We start from the raw sequence: 17839 nt of genomic DNA on the forward strand, positions 1-17839 counted from the left end.
AAGGAAACTTGGCACTTTCACCTTTGATGCATGTGGTTTTGGAGTTGGGGGTGTGGGCTGGAGAGGAAAGGATAGCATCATTCTTCTTCTTACAGCAGGAAGTCATTGCTACAGTGTCCGAACTCTCTCCTGCAACCACAGACAGGCCTTTTTATCATAGGAGAGGAAGGTTTCTCAAACTCTTATTAGGGACAGCACCACTATCAGCTCTGTAAATGGAGGCTGAGTCAGAGCTGCAATAGGAGCATTTTAACAATGACATACGTGAGGAGCATACATGAATTCACCCAGTATGGAAAAGCAGCTGATCATGACCCTACCTCTGTGTTCCCCCTCCCCAGAGAAAACCCCTGCAGAACACCCTGACATTGAATAGCATTGCTCAGACTCTGGCTGACTGCATTCAGAAGAAGGCAAAAAAAAAAAATATACATAAATAATTCCATTCTTGCAACAGCAACACGAGAAGGTGAATGCAAGCAGATGCCAGTCTTCTACCTACTTCCCTTTCTAGAATTACTACCCTCTCATATGTAAGGTAAGACACAGGTGCTGGGCCTTCTGACTGGCAGATCTGTAGCTGCTTTTATCTAGGAACAAAGGACACATCAGATCTGTTTTAATGGGAGAAGTGCAGTACAACCCAACAAAACACGAAGACAAGTTGCAGGCCTCTATTCTAACTGCTCTGTCACCTGCACAGGCCATGGACTCAACTGCTCACCCCAGATAGAGAGAGAACTGGACTTTTTGTCAGTTCCCTACAATTTGAGCTATACAGCCTAGTAACGCTCTTTTAAGAGAACAGCGAAAATCTGGATCAAAACAACCACTCATCAGTTTCTCTATACAAGACACAAAACTGTGTTCCAAATATCCAGAACAGGCTTTTCAAGCCTGAAATAAAACTGGCAAGTTCTTAAATTTTTTTTCCCCTCACAGAAATTCAGTTCTGCAGGCAGAAAAAAATTGAATTAGTTCTCAAACCAGTTGAGAACAGTTCCTTCACTGCCAAGTTTACACTCCCTGGCCCCCAAACAGCAACCTAGCTGGCACTAGTTCTACAAATGTTTTTTGATAGTGTAATTTCAGGACAGACTGAAAATACCTTAAAGGCATGTTGGTGGTACCTATCGCTTTCTACCAAAAGAAGGGCAAAAAGCAGCACATACGCATGTTCAATTAAATTTACAGAAGTGATGTCTGCACACCTGTCCAGTTTACAAAATTTCCAAACTAATCCCAAAGTAGGATTTCTCTACCTAGCAGAGGATTCATGTTTAAAAACACCTCACAGTATATTTGGCATTAATGGCTGGGGAAAAAAAAAAAAAGATTCTACTCAGTACTGATCACTTCCACCCCCATGTGTTCTACTGCACTGGCCAAGCTTGATATGTCACTCAGTGGTAAACTGGATCAAGGAACGATCCATCTAAAAAGTAACCTGGAAAAAGAAGTTGCTTTTCAAGTGGATCAGTTCCTCTGCCAGATCCCAGCATACATCAAACAAACAGCAGCAAAACAGGGGGAAAGGCTGAGGGTGGGGTGAGGAAACAGGTAACCAACAAGGAGGATGCAAGGGCTAACTGACCAGCAAGCCACAGTGCTGTCACACAGGCTTATTCACGTGGTTTCGTATGAACCTTCCTTAATAAGCCAAATCACAGATTTAATTCCCACATGCAACTTTAAAAAGAAAGTAAGGAAATCTCACAAGTACGCCCGACCCAACATCCACTAAATCAGTGTTCAGTAGGCACCTTGCCATCAGCTTCAAAAAGAGCTGAATCCAACATACATCCAGGACCATGTTGAAAAGCTGCAGACGACAGCTCTTCTACCTGTGGAGAGCAACCTGGAGAGGATGTGGGAAACGTAGAAGAGAAAAGGAAATCAACTTTTCTAACACCTTCCACTCTGTGAAGTGACTTTTGGGAATTACCTCCAAATTTCATCTGCTGAGTGATAAATAGGCTAAACTCAAATAAGCAAAGACCTGTAAGATGCCAAGACATTTTTACAGAAGCTCTTTCATTCTCGCCTTCCTCTGTAACACAGCATCATGGAAATACTCTGGGAAAGAGTTTCACTGACTGAAGGAAGTGACAGCAACTATCATTCTCCTATTGCACTGAGGAACTTCACTCTCTTTTTGCAGATTCTACCTGTCTCCTTGACATTCATGCCTTACTTCTTCTTCAGCAGATACCTGGAACTATGAACCTCTTTTCTGAATGCTGAAATTCAGGGTAGGGAAGGAAAAAGTATTGGATCGCTCAACAAATAATGGCAGCCACAGAGGACATGCACATATTTGCATGTGCATGCACCTTGTACCCTGCATGCATAAACCTAAAGGAAAAATACAGGCTTCTCCAATATAAATAAAGCAGATGACTTAAAAATAATCTAATCGGAGTTCAAATCTATCCAGCACCCTACTACTAAGCAAACATCAGGAGGTACTCAAACAGAGAATGATTTTCTGACAATTAAGCAAGAACAATAGCAAATATTTCATTTGCAATTAGGAATCTGGGTTTTGTTTTCACAGAAACAGTGGGGATTTCTTCAATTAACTTCTGCTCCCCCCCCACTGCCAAAAGGCTTAATGGGCCCAAAACCATGGCTGCTTTTTCCCAATGATTTCAGACTTTAAAAAAGGGCATTATTACATCCTCTTTAAAAAATGTTTCAACAGCATTTATTTCACTTGCCTACTGTACTGATGGGCATTTCCCAACAAGAAAAAAACCAAAACAAAACCACAACGGATAAATAAACCCCAGCAAAACCACAGTTAGTGGCCTTGGAAGAACCAAAACCCCTTAAACATTAAAAAAAAAATTAATAGGTCTGTTTTGTGCTTGTCACAAGCCAACCTGCTGATTCAGGGCAATGTCACCAACAGTATTCTTATCCGTAAAGGGTAACAATCAATTGTTTGACAGAAACAAAAGAGAGCTCAACAGGAAATCAAGCAGCTCAGGACAGATGGTCACTGAATCAAGTTTCACCCCTCCCCTCTCCAAAAATAGGCTTAAGAGGCATTTTCTGTTACCAAGCAACAGCCCAAAGGAAGGCATAAATCTTTTCCTACGTGTTATTCCCCTCCTCCCTGACATTCATACATTTCAATCTACTAGGGCGGTATGTCTGTGGGTTTGTTTATTTTCTAAATAACAGGTACGAGGGTTTATTCCGTGCTATGACAACACATTTCTGCATGCCCACTAGCCACTTCTCCTTTTTTTAGGCAAGAAGGTAGCTAACTGTAATCATGCTATGAGAGCTACCATGAAGGTGGGATACAAGCAGGGGTCCAATGCTAGTTAGTAACCCCTCCATGTTCAGCCAAGGTTCACTGGAGACCTGAGAAATTACTCCCCTGAGAATTCCTGATGACTATTTTATATAAAATTGACATGATCCTGATCACACCCTAACAAAAGGGGTAACCTTTTTTTGAAAGTCCTCATAAAACCCTGTACTGCTTTAACTCATAAAAATCCATAAAATTTAATCCCCAAAAAGCACTACAGTATCTTTAACACGACATACAGACCAGCAGATTTTCAAACCATTTGACTTTTTGGAGCATTAATTCCCTAGTACATCAACCACCCTAAGTGAAATCAGCTACTTGGGGTATGAGGTGAGTTGGAAAAGATAATCAACATTTACTTTTCTGCTGGGCCAGGGGAGGAAAGAAGGGGGGGGGGGGGGGGGGGGGCAGAAAGAGACCCGATGTGGCTGTTTGTGGAGAGGAGGGAGGAGGGGGAGGGGAGCAGAGAGCCAGGGGGTAAAGGACAGCAGCTCTGAAATTCAGATTAGCATCCAGAGAACAAACCGGTTTGTTTGACTCCCTATCATACAAACTGCTAACAGGCCAGCAAGCCGCAAAAAGAGATGTAGTTAAATTTAGCCATACAATGAGTAATCTGCAATAAAATTTTAAAAAAAGAAAAAAAAAAGGTTTACAATTATGACCCTCACAAAAATTAAATGGGGAAGAAAAAGTCTCACTTCAGCAACAAACTGGGTAATCATCCTTTAAAAGCGCAGAGCCTGGATTACTACTGACACATACTTACGACTACTAAAACATATGGCAAAAAAAAAAAGAGAGGGGGTATGGGGGAGGGGAAAGGTTGTGACAGCATGTGGCCTGCAAATGCTTTATTTACTCCCTCTTCAACTACCGCTTGCTTTAGCCAGCTGAAGACCTTCTGCGAGACACAGCCTAGCCTATTTTCACTGGGTATTTCACATACTCCTTTAATACCAATGCAGACACCAGTTAGCACCACTACGGTGGGTAAGCAGAGCCGCAGCCTCAGGCTGCTTCGCAGGCAAAGGGCCTTGGACTTTCGAATCCATTTCACCACAAAGCCATCTCAGTGGAGACGCTGCCTCGGCTCTCCACACATGGCAACCGGATCTCGCAGGGAAACCGTAGACTGAGACGCTGCAATTCAGTTAATTAAAATTAAGTTAACTGAAATCAAACAGAAGGTTTAAACACAAAAGCCGAATTAATAACTGTTTGTATGTATGCCAAGAACACACTTTGGTCTACTGTGTCTAAAGCTTACTGACAGAAGCATGAAGCTCAGCAGTCCAAGGTCCTGACAGGAGACTTGAACTAAGGACCCTCTAGGGTCAGCCACAGAAGACCGTAACAGCTAATCATTACTGTAATATAGTGCTCAAAAAACTCCCAGACCACTGCCTTGTTTTAGAGACAGGGAAACTGAGGTGCGGAGAAGCCATGTTACTTCACTCAGTGGCAGAATTTGGAAGTAAAACCAGATCTTCTACAGACCCAAGTCCACGCTGTAGCATTGAAATTAAAGCAAGTTGGTATCAATGTAAATTCATGGCCAACATCAACATTTTTACAGATCTCTTTCCGTGCCTCTTCACAGCTTAGTGAGAGAGAACTGTAGCTGAAATCCAGTTCTTTACTGAAACTAGTCTCTCTGATTAGGCAATGATAGTTATCCCAGAGTTATTCAGGAACAGATATACCTGTTTTTCTAAGACACTCAGAATTTGCCTAAATAAGGCATGACAAAATGTCAATTTTTCTCTAATACATGTTAGTAATTTGGCTACAGCATATTAAATGAATGATAGACTGTGATGGTTTTGTTTCTTTTGAACATCAGTGTAAATGGTGTGAAATACACCATGGCAACAGAAGCCCCATACCCTCTACATGGTAGTACATAATCCATCACATGGGAAAAAACCCCTGCATTGTAGTTTCACATAAGCATTTATCATAGTTTTAGAAGAGGCTTTTTCTCTTACATTCACAAATGTATGTCCTTTACACCACTCTGCCATCGTCCTTTTGTCCGGGGATTAAAAAATCTTCCGTATTCCTTGGTCAAGGTGGAATCCCCAGACACACTGCATGTTTTTTGGTCAAAATGTAAAAGGATGCAAGTTTATCTCAAATCTCCCTCAATAACTCTATGACTTTATTAAGTGAGGTCTGAGCAGCCTACTTTCCGGTATCTTTTTCGTAACAGATTTCCTTTGGATTCTCCAGCTCTCAAACTGCTAGTTTAGAACTCTAGGTCTTCTAACTCAATCTATTAACTTGTCTCTTTACGTTGAACTAAGCCATTCTCCAGCAAAATAAAGCGTTTATCCGTAAATGACCCAAACAAATCCCCATCTTTTTTGGCATGGAACATAATAGCAATTTGCCACGTTCAGAATACAAGAACATTCCTCACTTACCTCTGACCTGCTCTGGTCAGATGTACTAAGCCTAAGCTAAAGTTACAAAACCATGTTTTCTCAACAGCAAGTTATTCAGTAGCAGTAGAAGTGGAACCCAAAGATCAATGGAGTATCAAAATCATAATAGTGCTTCTCTCCAATAAAGGATGAGAAGAGAAATAGAATCATGAAGAACAGTGATCAGTTAAATGCTCTGTTAAGTAAAAATAAGTCTAACTGTAGGAACAGAGAAGGAATTACAAAACATCAGGGATAGGTAAGCCAGTAATGACTGCAGGTAGATCACTGCAAGCCTCATTTCTAAAACAAAGAAAAACATAATGTGAATATTATCCTTCATATGACTATATGGTGACATTGCATTTAACTGTTTACTCACCAGTTTGACATCAACCCATTTCAAAAGAGGTCATTGCTCTTAAACTCTTTTCTCGCTATAGTTTGGGATTATTTTTCCTGGCACACATAATGGCAGTACAGACACAGGAAGATTCACTGGTGTATTCTCTTATCTCTGCACACTGGCTGAAAATAACACAGTTTATGTGATTTATTCCAGATCAGAAAGGCACTGTGACAACACACAGAATAGAACTCATTTTCAACAAGCATTTTTTAATGAGAAATTTATTGGTTCCTCTCAGCATGAACTGCACTTTAGAACAGGGAGGACAGAATTGTTTTAATGAATTCGTTCTGAGGCCAGCCTCCTTCCAAGGATATGGCCTCGAAAACACTAATTTTCTGTCCTTGGGGCAAAGGATTAGTTATGAATCATAAAGCAGTTCTGCTCTCTAGCCCTTGTTAACTTGCCAGTCAACTTCCTCCTAAAACTGAGTTTCTCCAAGAACATTCAATCTCTAGTTGCCAATTTCTAGTTCTTCTTTCCCCCTTGCTGTGTTCTTTATAAAACATCAACTTCCCACAGTTTACTCATAATCATTTGGAGCAGGAAAAGGTATGTTGTCATCCAGCCTCTATTCCTCTTTCCATAATTGGAACTAAAAAGCACAACCCTCTTCTTCCCACACTTGGCTCTTTTTCCTCTACATATGGATTACGTTCAACTAGAATATGGCAGCTCTAATATATGCAGCCTACATACTGAATCATCACACAAGAATCAGTTTGTGCAGAAAAATCATATAATCATAGAATCACAGAATGGTTTGGGTTGGAAGGGACCTTAAAGATCATCTAGTTCCAACCCCCTGCCATGGGCAGGGACACCTTCCACTAGACCAGGTTGCTCAAAGCCCCGTCCAACCTGGCCTTGAACACTGCCAGGGAGGGGGCAGCCGCAGCTTCTCTGGGCGACCTGTTCCGGTGCCTCACCACCCTCATAGTGAAGAATTTCTTCCTAATATCTAATCTAAATTTACCCTCTTTCAGTTTAAAACCATTACCCATTCTTCTTTCACAACAGGCCCCACTAAAAGAGTCCCTCCCCATCTTTCCTGTAGGCCCCCTTTAAAAGGTACTGGAAGGCCACTATAAGGTCTCCCTGGAGCCTTCTCTTCTCCAGGCTGAACAACCACAACTCTCTCAGCCTGTCCTTATAGGGGAGGTGCTCCAGCCCTCTGATCATCTTCGTGGCCTCCTCTGGACCCACTGCAACAGGTCCATGTCTTTGTTATGCTGGGAGCCCCAGAGCTGGACACAGAACTCCAGGTGGGGTCTCATGAGAGCAGTGTAGAGGGGGAGAATCACCTTCCTCGACCTGCTGGTCACATTTCTCCTGATGCAGCCCAGGATACAGTTGGCTTTCTGGGATGCAAGCACACATTGCTGCATAATAGTAACATAATAAATAAATAAAACATACAGACACACATAGAACTCAGTTATCAGAAAGGTGCACAATTGAGAACAGCAGTTCCCAAACTACACCAGTTAACAAAATAATGAGTAGAAGTGATTGATTGAAATAACATAAACAAATATCTCCTTTTTATGCATGCTTTATTTTAGTCCTGAAGAAGGTTTAAAATTACTGGGCTTATTTTAAGTCTCCTTAGCGTAAAATGTTTAAACATTAAACTAGCAAGACTTATTTTAGACAATGCACCAATGTCAATCCATCAGGTATCATTACCCTTTGATGCTCAATCTTCCATCCCAGACAGACCAAACAACCTCTTATGGAGTCACTCAAGCTTTGCAGCCTTCCTATTAACACATGCCCAGTGATGCCTCAATCACCAGACCATTTCTGGGTTCCCACCCAGTAACATGACAAGACCTGCAGACAGCTGCCAGTAACAGAACTCACTGTGTCTCTCCACTGATGTGCGTGACTGCATATGCAATCAGCACGTATTTCTGAGGAGATACGGAAAGCACACCTAGCACACAGCAGAAGAATGGACAGAAAGAAGACAGTGGAAAGCAGGTTACCAAAACAGTTCATGCTGACAGTAGCCTATTCCTTGAGTATGTTTGCAAAGCCCTTGAGCCAGATGAATTGTTTCAGGAAGCTGTATCTTACTGATAGGTAAATACTACCTAGTTTTACAGTTTTTGTACTACCCCAGTTTACAACAAACAACAGAATCACAGAATAATTCAGGTTGGAAGGGACTTCTGAAGGTCAAGCAGTCCAGCCTCACACTCAAGGCAGGGCCATACTGGAAATCCTATGAAAATAAAACACTGTTCTGATGTATTTTGGTTCATGGCTGATCTGCATCAACAGTTTTGACTTAATAATGTGTCAAATTTAAATGTGAGGTTTTCAGTAATTCTCAGCTAGACTACACTGAAACAAGAACTGAAGGTCTGTTTCTTCAAAAGTCCAAGGCAGAAAATACAGTTTTTCTCAAAGAAAACTAAATGTTTTATTGAAGCAAATACTTTATCTGTTTCCTAATGTGCAGTTTTTGCAATTTGAACAAACTACTAATGAATTACAAAGCAAAGATCCAGTCATGGGTCAAGGTTATACATTGAGGTTCATGTTGTACTTGTTTATATACTGAATCAGAATAGAGAACACAAGCTTAAGATATCAGTATCATCAGACATCAGAAATATCAAAACTATGCAGCATCTGCTGCATTCCTCTCTCTTTTTCAGCCTTAAGACCCTGAACTGCATGTTACTGAATTCAAAGTTGAGCCCATTTTCACAGGACAATTCAATTAAAAAGCATCTGGAAGAATACTGTCTTTTACTGAAAGTACGTCCCAGATCTGATTCTCATTTATTACACTGCTGGGACAGAATTCTTCAACCGTGGTGATCAGAAGCAAACCTTTTTTTGCCTTTAATCAGACAACAATGTTAGGATGAATTTTCAACTGTTCTGAACCTACAGGTTATATAGATTTGCCTTTTTCAGCAGGAGGAACTCTGGCAACACACACATGTAACTTCACAAGTTCAACTCAGCAGTTAATCTGCCTGGCTTTAGCACATGATCAGAAATGGATTTACTACAGTGACAGCAAATGGAGCTGAAAACCTACACTACACTGTGTAGGAGGGTGCTTAACCCCTATCACAAGCACAGCCTCCCTCTTTCTACACCAAATTCACATCACAACTGGAATCACCCCAAAGCCAAGCTTGACAGAAAGCCAGCCAGCTGTGCTGCAGATGCAAATTAAGCCTCCATCTGCACAGCCACCAGGCACAAGGCATCTCTCAATAAAACCACCATGCTGGACAGTCAGCAAGCAAACACTGTTCATTATGATAAGTGAGAGAAGCCAGAAGAATGCCTTTTTTTTTTTTTTCTCCTCAGGCTTTTCTGCCACAAGGTCACATCTGCTGCTCAAAATTAAAGTGGTTTTTTTGGTGACAGCTTTTATTGAAGAGCTTCTGAGGCATACTGTTTTGAATAACGTTACTAGTGGCACATCTACTACACACTAAGAACTCCTGGTCTAGTCACACACACGTATAAAGGCAAACTGTGAACACAATGTTAGAGTTCCGATCAGTATAAGCCATCTCAGCCAAATAATCATTAAAGAATCCTATGACCCAGTAAGACATTGGACCATTATGATATTAGACCCCAGCATTTCTAATTCATGTCCCTCTCTCTTTCATACATATATATATGTACATGCACACACATACACACTATTCTCTCTAGTTTGTCAAGTCTACAACTTAGAGGACTTCTAGAGGAGGCAACTGCCTATGCATTTTCCATGAAGCACCCAAAACACTCTCAGGCATGTAGTAAGAAAGAAGGATATTACTAAGTTTGTGCTAAAAACAAAAAATTCTTTCTGTTTAGATGTCCTGCTGTTTCATAGGAAAGATTCCATAGCTCTTGAAACAAAAGCTTGCAACAGCATTAATCCTGATGCCCTTGAAATCCAGCTTGCCTTCCACATCTGCTAAAATCATGATTGTGGACCTGGAGAAAGAAGGTGAAATAATCCGGCAGGTAAGTCATCTTACCCTTCTTGGGGAGGCTTGGAAACTGAGAGCTGACTCTCCTAATCCCCCAAAAATTTGGCAAGAGCTAATCTTCAAAATTTACTGAAACTGCTGCGATCAGGACCGTGAGGATATGCATATTTTTCTCTCTGAACTTCTGCTTTAAAATACCCTGTCAGTAGTTCTGTGTGCCTCTATCCAAGTCCTTAAAGTCTTCTTGGATGGCTTTGCCCTTTTCCTCCCCTATGCTTAGGTTTTCTTCAAAATTGCTCCACTGTGAGCTCGTACCATCACTTAACTAATCCACCTAATTTCTTATTGTTCTCACAGCCAGAATCTTCCCTCTAAGAGATTAAGATTAAAAAGAGTAGCAACAATGTCTTAACATTTCATCTATACAAATAAATTTTTGAAAGCATTTTACAAGACCAGGAAACCACCACGTTCTTAAGTGTCACATACACAACTGTCAGGAAGCTGTTTCCCTTTTCTTGATGCAGTGAAGGGTATTGTAGCTGTAAAAATCAAGACCTAATTCCCAGTCTTCTCAAAGGAATCACCTAGTTGCACTAAGAATTTTATTCTGTATAAGTGGTTTAAAGAAATTACAAGATTAAGATTCCTTTATGAAACAGCTGTCCTCAAACTGGACTGAAAGTGTGAAAGGACAGGAGAATAAAGCCACCTAAGGCTCTAAAGGCACACAGAATTTGGGGCGCTTCCTGACAAACCAGAGGGAGATGGTCAGTGAGGCAGGAACAAAAGCAGTAAAAGGAAATGGCATGATCTCCCGAATAACAAGACTGAGAAGCAATCGTACACTGTGAAACACCATATTACAACCAACACCTTATCACCAAGGAGATAGTAAGCAGAGAACTAAAAGCAACAAAGTACTATACCAGCAGTGGAAGGGAATAGAGCACTTGGCTCTCTGCAAATCCCAAACTGACAGCCATCAAGACAAGGTTTTGTCACATATGCTCTTCATCCTGAGACATCAGTAACATGGGTAGGCAACAGTAATGCTTATAAAACTCTGCTGTGAACATCCCTATTTCACCAGTGAGTCCAATGTAAAGAGGTACTTGCCCAGGTTCCTTGCAGCATTGGAATCAGCTGAACTCAGCTATTGGGAATTGCTCTTCCTTACCACTACAACATCTCTCTGAAGTGGGTACAATGGAGGAAGCTCCAAAGAACTCAGATCTCACTAAGCCAAGGATGCTGTGCCACATTTCAGTTTTTAAAAAGTGGTGATTTCCTCTTTCCTAGGAAGACTGTGGAGGATCAGGCACATAATTTCCAAACACTCTACTAATTACTCTTGACTGATATAACACAACAAGGAAGGGACCGTACAACTCAGAGTATACATAGTCTCACTGAGCATTGGCATTAAAATTGCATATGAACCATCTTTGTCTTTAGACAGCTGGAATTAAGGGATTGGGGGGGGGGGGGGGGGGAATTCCACCAAATTAAAAGCATAATTTACCTCTCAAACCCCCAGATAAGGTCTTCTTAGGTTTCCTTATGTCTAGAGATCCGAGAGTCTACAAGAAAGCAAATTTTAAAGTTGGAGATAGCCTTATAAAAGGGGGGGAAGCCTAATATCTCTCAAATGTGTAAAACGTTAGAAGGAAAATGTTTCATTTGCACCCTAATTCTTCTTTATGAAGCCAACTTTAAATGGTGTATGGTTCTAGAGAAAAACAGCAGCCTAAATTGTCTTCCAAAGAAGGCTGCTTATTTCTCTGAAATTCTGGTGGTGTACACTCCATTCAACAGAGAAACTGGTGCTGTGGAGGGAGATGCAGCAGAATTCAGTGAAAAAAGACAGAGGTACTAGCAAAATGTTCAATTGCATTTGCCACCCTAAATACATCCATTTAAAATAGTCCGCCATTTAACCTTAACAACTTCACACTGCACGTTCCAGGGAAGTCCTATTAATTTTGGTGAGATGTACAGACAAGTCTTCATTTAAAAAAGAAAAAACCACACTAACTTCTTCACTTGCCTCAAAGTGCTCTGCTCAGATCATGCCAACAGTCTTGAAAAAAGCTAATTACAGACTATGATGGAGATAGAAGACAGAGAACAGGAGAATCTTTGCATAGCATTTTATAAAACTAGTCACTCCAGGCGTGTTGATGGAACCACTACAACAGATGTCTGGTAATCTCTTAAGTAACAGTATCTTAAGTCTGCCCACACTGTTTTGCTGTTCATAGCTCCATCAATTTGAAAAACTACCTCAGAATAACCTCGCTAAAGCCTTACATGGGGAATATTAATTGAAGGTTTCTATCAGATCTTGTCATACTGACACGCTGCTCCCTACCATCTTACTCTTCTGAGGATTTTATGTTACAACACACAGTTCCTCCCATCTTTTATATTTTATGAACATTTTATTAGTTACGGTAGTATAACTAATGCAATAAACAAAATTAAACATAAATTAACAAAAGCATTTGACAATACATGCTGTAAGATCTTCAGATCAGGTATATGTGGGGTTTTTTGTTAAATCTCTGAAGTGCCATGGAACTTAAAATGCTAACTCAGTGAGAATTACATTAAATAATTTCAATGAAAGTAGTCATTTACACAATTCTCTGTGGCCTCTCATGTCCCAAAAGAATTTCACAGAAGCTGTGACATTACTGTGTGACAGAGTAAGACAACAGAAACCAGCTGACACAGCTTCAGGAGTCACCCAGAACAAAAATAATTACATTTTAGCGTCATAGAATCATTTAGGTTGCAAAAGACCATTAAGATCATCGAGTCCAACCATAAACCTAACACTACCAAGTACGCCACTAAACCACATCCCCAAGCATGGTGTCTACACGTCTCTTAAATATCTCCAGGGTGGTGACTCAACCACTTCCTTGGGCAGCATGTTCCAATGCTTGATAACCCTTTCAGTGAAGAAATTTTTCCTAATATCTAATCTAAACCCCCTCCAGCACAATTTGAGGCTGTTTCTTCTTATCCTATTGCTTGTTATTTGAGAGAAGAGACCAACACCCACCTCATTACAACCTCCTTTCAGGTAGCTGTAGAGAACGGTAAGGTCTCCCCTGAGCCTGCCTCCCTTTCTCTAGGCTAAACAACCCCAGTTCCCTTAGCCACCCCTCGTAAGAATTGTGCTCTAGACCCTTCACCAGCTTCGTTGCCCTTCTTCAGACATGCTCCAGCACCTCAATGTCTTTCTTGTAGTGAGGGGCCCAAAACTGAACACAGTAATCGAGTTGCAGCCTCACCAGTGCCGAGTACAGGGATAAGATCACTTCCCTGTCCCTGCTGGCCACACTATTTCTGATACAAGGCAGGATGCTATTGGCCTTCTTGGCCACCTGGGCACACTGCTGGCTCATGTTCAGCCGGCTGTTGACCAACACTTCCAGCTCCTTTTCCACCGCGCAGCCTTCCAGCCGCTCTTCCCCACGTGTGTAGCGTTGCATGGGGTTGTTGTGACCCAAGTGCAGGACCCAGCACTCAGCCTTGTTGAACCTCATACAGTTGGCCTCAGCCCATTGATCCAGCCTGTCATTTCTCTAAGGAACTCCATACTTTTATTTGATACTTCCAAGCCAACAACAGTGTACAAAATCTGGCTGTTCTCATTGTGAATAAACACTGTTTCAAATTTCTGTCATCCACAAGTTCTTCCAACAGATATTCTGTGTTTTTTTCTTTTGGATTATAAAAAAACCACTGTAAGCACCTTCACAGCATGGCTCCTTGTTTTTGGGTCATCTTCACCACCTACCTGCAAGTTCAAATCCATTAACAGGGGCTATACTAGCCATGCTCAGAGTTGAAGATGAACTCTGCAATGACTCACTGAAAATTAATTTACTAGTTTTCTCCTTATTATATGAGAATATTTTCAGAGTTCTTAGAAACAAGATGTGTTTGGGATATACAAGACATAAAATTGGTCCATTAATGTATCTCCACATAGAATACAGCACGAAACAAAATGATCAGGTATGGAATTTTTAAAAAATGAAACAGAAACTATATTAGGCAACAATGTTTAGAACAAATATTCTTACAAGCAACACTTTTCATACCACTTTAAGGAATGTCATGACAAGACAGGATTTGAGGAAAGTCAATGTTAGAGAAAATAACAACACATTAATTGTAAAAATTTTGTGTTGTTTTATGACTGCCACTGTAATCTGTTTCAGAATATTAGAAATACCTTAATCACTTCCTAAGTCTAATGAACTCTAGTTCGCAAGACTAATTCTCTAAAAGACATCATTGTCAAAATGTCAAGGCTTATTACTCCTTCATTAGTCGGTCTTCTCAACAATCCCCCTTCTTGCGATTCCATTTTAGAAGCAAAGGAAAATGTGTCTTCTGCATTATGTGCGAGAAATGATCATGCAAGAATACGCAAAACATGTATGTCTCCAAGAGGCTGTCTGCGGTATAAAACCAAAAATCTGAAGTGTTGTTTACATTAATGATTTCACAATCCTTTTTTACAAGAGTAAAGATGCAATGCCTTAATATCATGTCCAAGCTCCAGGTTTTGTTAATTACATCCTACCTACCTAAATGCCCCCTGTAGTTTCAATTAGACATGGTATTCTTCTTCACTTCCCGTCTTGATTATTGTGCACTGTTGCTAAGCGCTAGTTAACAGTTGCCACATTCACCCAAAGTTGGCTGCACTTCAGTGGTCATTCAAAGAATTAAATACAAAACATATGGTACAGAACCATACAAAGCATAAAAGCACTTTTAAAAACCACTCTAAAATGCTTAATATGAAAGATACTGCAAAAGGTTACACCACTGAAAGTAAAATCCTTACAGTTCTATGCCCACTTGAAATTTCCTAGAAACACTGAAAATTATAGAGAAATGCATTCAATCTTTTATCTATCCTTAATAAGATTTCCTAGAGTATAATTTTGACGATATACTGAGTCTAGTTTTACACTGAATGAACAGCCTCATAATACATAGATTTTTCCAGATTTGCCTTAAAAAATAGTTTCATTCCCTATATCTCATAGCAACTAATTAGAGTCCTAAGTTACACTACCAAGTTTTCTTCTTCCTTGTGTCTGCAAAATACTTTGGACATGACTTGTTGAACCGCCAAATATCAATGCCAATAGTTATGTGTTTAAGAAGACCTTGAACCAAATGTGCTTTTTTGAATTCTAGTCAAACTTTTCACACACTCAGATCACCCCTCCTTTCATCTGTGATGTCCTCATGAGATCTTAAGAAACTTCACATATTTTAATTATCCCAGTAAAAGCTCAGTAATCAAGTTGCCTATTATGGCTTATTTCCTCTAGTATTACATCCTGGGCTTAAAAACTGCCTTACCAAAAAATGATCATTCTTTCTGATTCTGATCCTGATCACCATTTCTGATTTCTCCAGCCAAACCCAACCAATAAAAATTCCTGGTACATACATATTGGTTTTTATAAATAAATTCTTTTTCTGTTAAACACCTTAGCCAAAAAACTTGTTTTGCACAAACACTACCAGTAATAAACAGAAACATACACTGTATTTGTTATCTGTATTAACAGATGCATAATTAAACCTTCAGGGTTGGGAGCCCAACCCTTTAAACACGTAGGCACATATTGAACGTTATTAATTGATTTTCTGGAGCATTTTCTTGGAAATACTTGAGTATGCATGAGAAGAAGTACGCATACATTCAAAATCCACCAGTATTAAAACGAGGAATAAATAAACATTTCTCAACAGCTCTGAGAATCCTCACACAATCCTTATTCCTTTACAAAGAGGTATTTAGAAAGTTAATCCACCAGCTCATAAGCAAATTCTTCAAGATAAAGTTTAATTTTTCCAAAGAATTTTTTTTTAATCCCACTAGTGCATATGTAATAAGCTTTTCAATTAATAGAAGACCCATCCTTGTTTTTCTTTACAGGGCATATCCCTTAACAAAAACTAAACTAAAGTGTGCGTAACAGTACTTAGAAGTGCAGAAAGCTTTAGTTGTCCTCTCAGAGGTCAGATATATTATATCCGCAACTGAAATACGCACCTACTCACTTCACTCTCAGCTCTAAACAACAGTAATAACTGGGAAAAAAAAAAATATAATTCAGTTATTCCTAGTCAGGAAATAAAAGACAGCACTTTCTTCTTCAGCAGCCTTTTATTTCAATCTTTTAAAAAGTTCTTTGTAACAAGGTATCAATGAAGTATGAAGAATATGAAATATTATTTCAATAATACTTGAAATATCCTTCAGTGGAAAAGTCATGAGTCGCCAATTCAAAGAAAGCCACATGGAAATACGTAAAAAAAAGTCGTATCTTCAGGGTATTTAAAGCAAACATACTGACAAGCAGTAGACGTGGGAAATATTTTTTCCACCAGGTAACTTAAAAAAAGTCTACTGCACTTCAAACACATCTGACGGTTGATAATTCTTAAATTTCTGAATATGGATAAATATTTGCATGCTGGAGGCCTAAACAAACAGCAACCCTTGGCCCACCCTCTGGGTTGGCCGAAATCCTGTGATTTAAACAAAGTTTACATCCTTCGGGGCGATCTCAGGAGAGCCGGGGCAGCGCTGGGGCGGGCAGGGCCGGCTGCCGGCGGCACCTCGCCGCTGCCGAAGGCGGCGGGGCGGCCCCTCACGCCGCTGTCACCGCCGCGGAGACCCGGCGCTGGGGCCGTCGGAGCCGGTTCTTTCCCCCTCGCCCTTTACTCCCCAACAGCACCCAAGCCGTGCCGACCGGCCGTCACCGCCGTGAAGGGAGAACCCGAAGGGCCGCCGGCGGCAGGGCCCGCGACGGCAGCCCGCCACCGTTACTGCCCCGTCCCCGGCGGGCACCTCCGCGACACTGACAGACCCCACACACACCCCCCTCCCCGCGGGAAGGAGACCTGCCGTCCCGTCCTCCCCTCCTCAAAACCTGCCTCCAACACGTCCAGAAATATCCCCCCGCCGCCAAAAAACAACCCCCAGCCCCCCCCTCCGGGCCGCCCCCCTCCCAGGCGCAGCCGCCCCCCGGGCGCGGAGGGCGAGGCAGCCGAGCCCCCTGCCGGCGGCCGCCCGCATGGCACCGCGGGCCGGGGGAGCTCGCCGCCCGCCCGCCCGCTCTCCGGCAGAACCACCTGCACCCCCCGCCCGCTTCCCCCCCGACTCCCCGGGGCTTCGCTGCTTGCCGCCCGCCCGCCCACAGGGGCTGCTTTGCTCCCGCAGCCGCCCGGCCACGGCTCGCCCGCCCCCGCCTTGTCCCGTCGGCGCGGGGTCACTCCCCCCCCGCCCCGGTCCAAACCGACGGTAACAAAGGGCTGGGAGCCCACCCGGGGGAGGGCACCGGCGGCCCGCCAGTGACACCGGCCGCGCCGCTGGCAGCCCGCAGTGCCCCGCCGCCGCCCCCGGTGCTGCCGCGCTCCACGGGGCGAGTGACACCCAGCGCGACCCAGCAAGCGGAGCGGAGCGGAGCGGGGCGCCGGTGCCGCCCCGCCGCCGCCCCGGGCCGCTACCTTTGTGCCCTCCCCAGAAACCGGCGAGACGGAGAAGTACAGCCCCGCGCCCCTCGCCGCTGCCTTACCTTGCTGGGCGGAGAGAGAAGTTGAAGCGCTCTCCTTCCACCCCTCCCTCACTTTTTTTTTTTTAAATTTTAATTTTTTT

General features: G+C 42.2%; 1 protein-coding gene across 2 annotated transcripts in view; it reads right to left on the bottom strand.

Moving 5' to 3' along the window:
* GREB1L (GREB1 like retinoic acid receptor coactivator) overlaps positions 1-17839 on the bottom strand; it is a 145753-nt gene extending 127914 nt beyond the window's left edge. For both annotated transcript variants that reach the window (XM_074821019.1, XM_074821027.1), the window contains exon 1: positions 17760-17839. The gene's annotated coding sequence lies outside the window, so the exon portion shown is untranslated. The remainder of the gene's footprint in view (positions 1-17759) is intronic.

Source organism: Strix aluco, chromosome 1 (assembly GCF_031877795.1).
Source record: "Strix aluco isolate bStrAlu1 chromosome 1, bStrAlu1.hap1, whole genome shotgun sequence".
Classification (NCBI taxonomy): domain Eukaryota; kingdom Metazoa; phylum Chordata; class Aves; order Strigiformes; family Strigidae; genus Strix; species Strix aluco.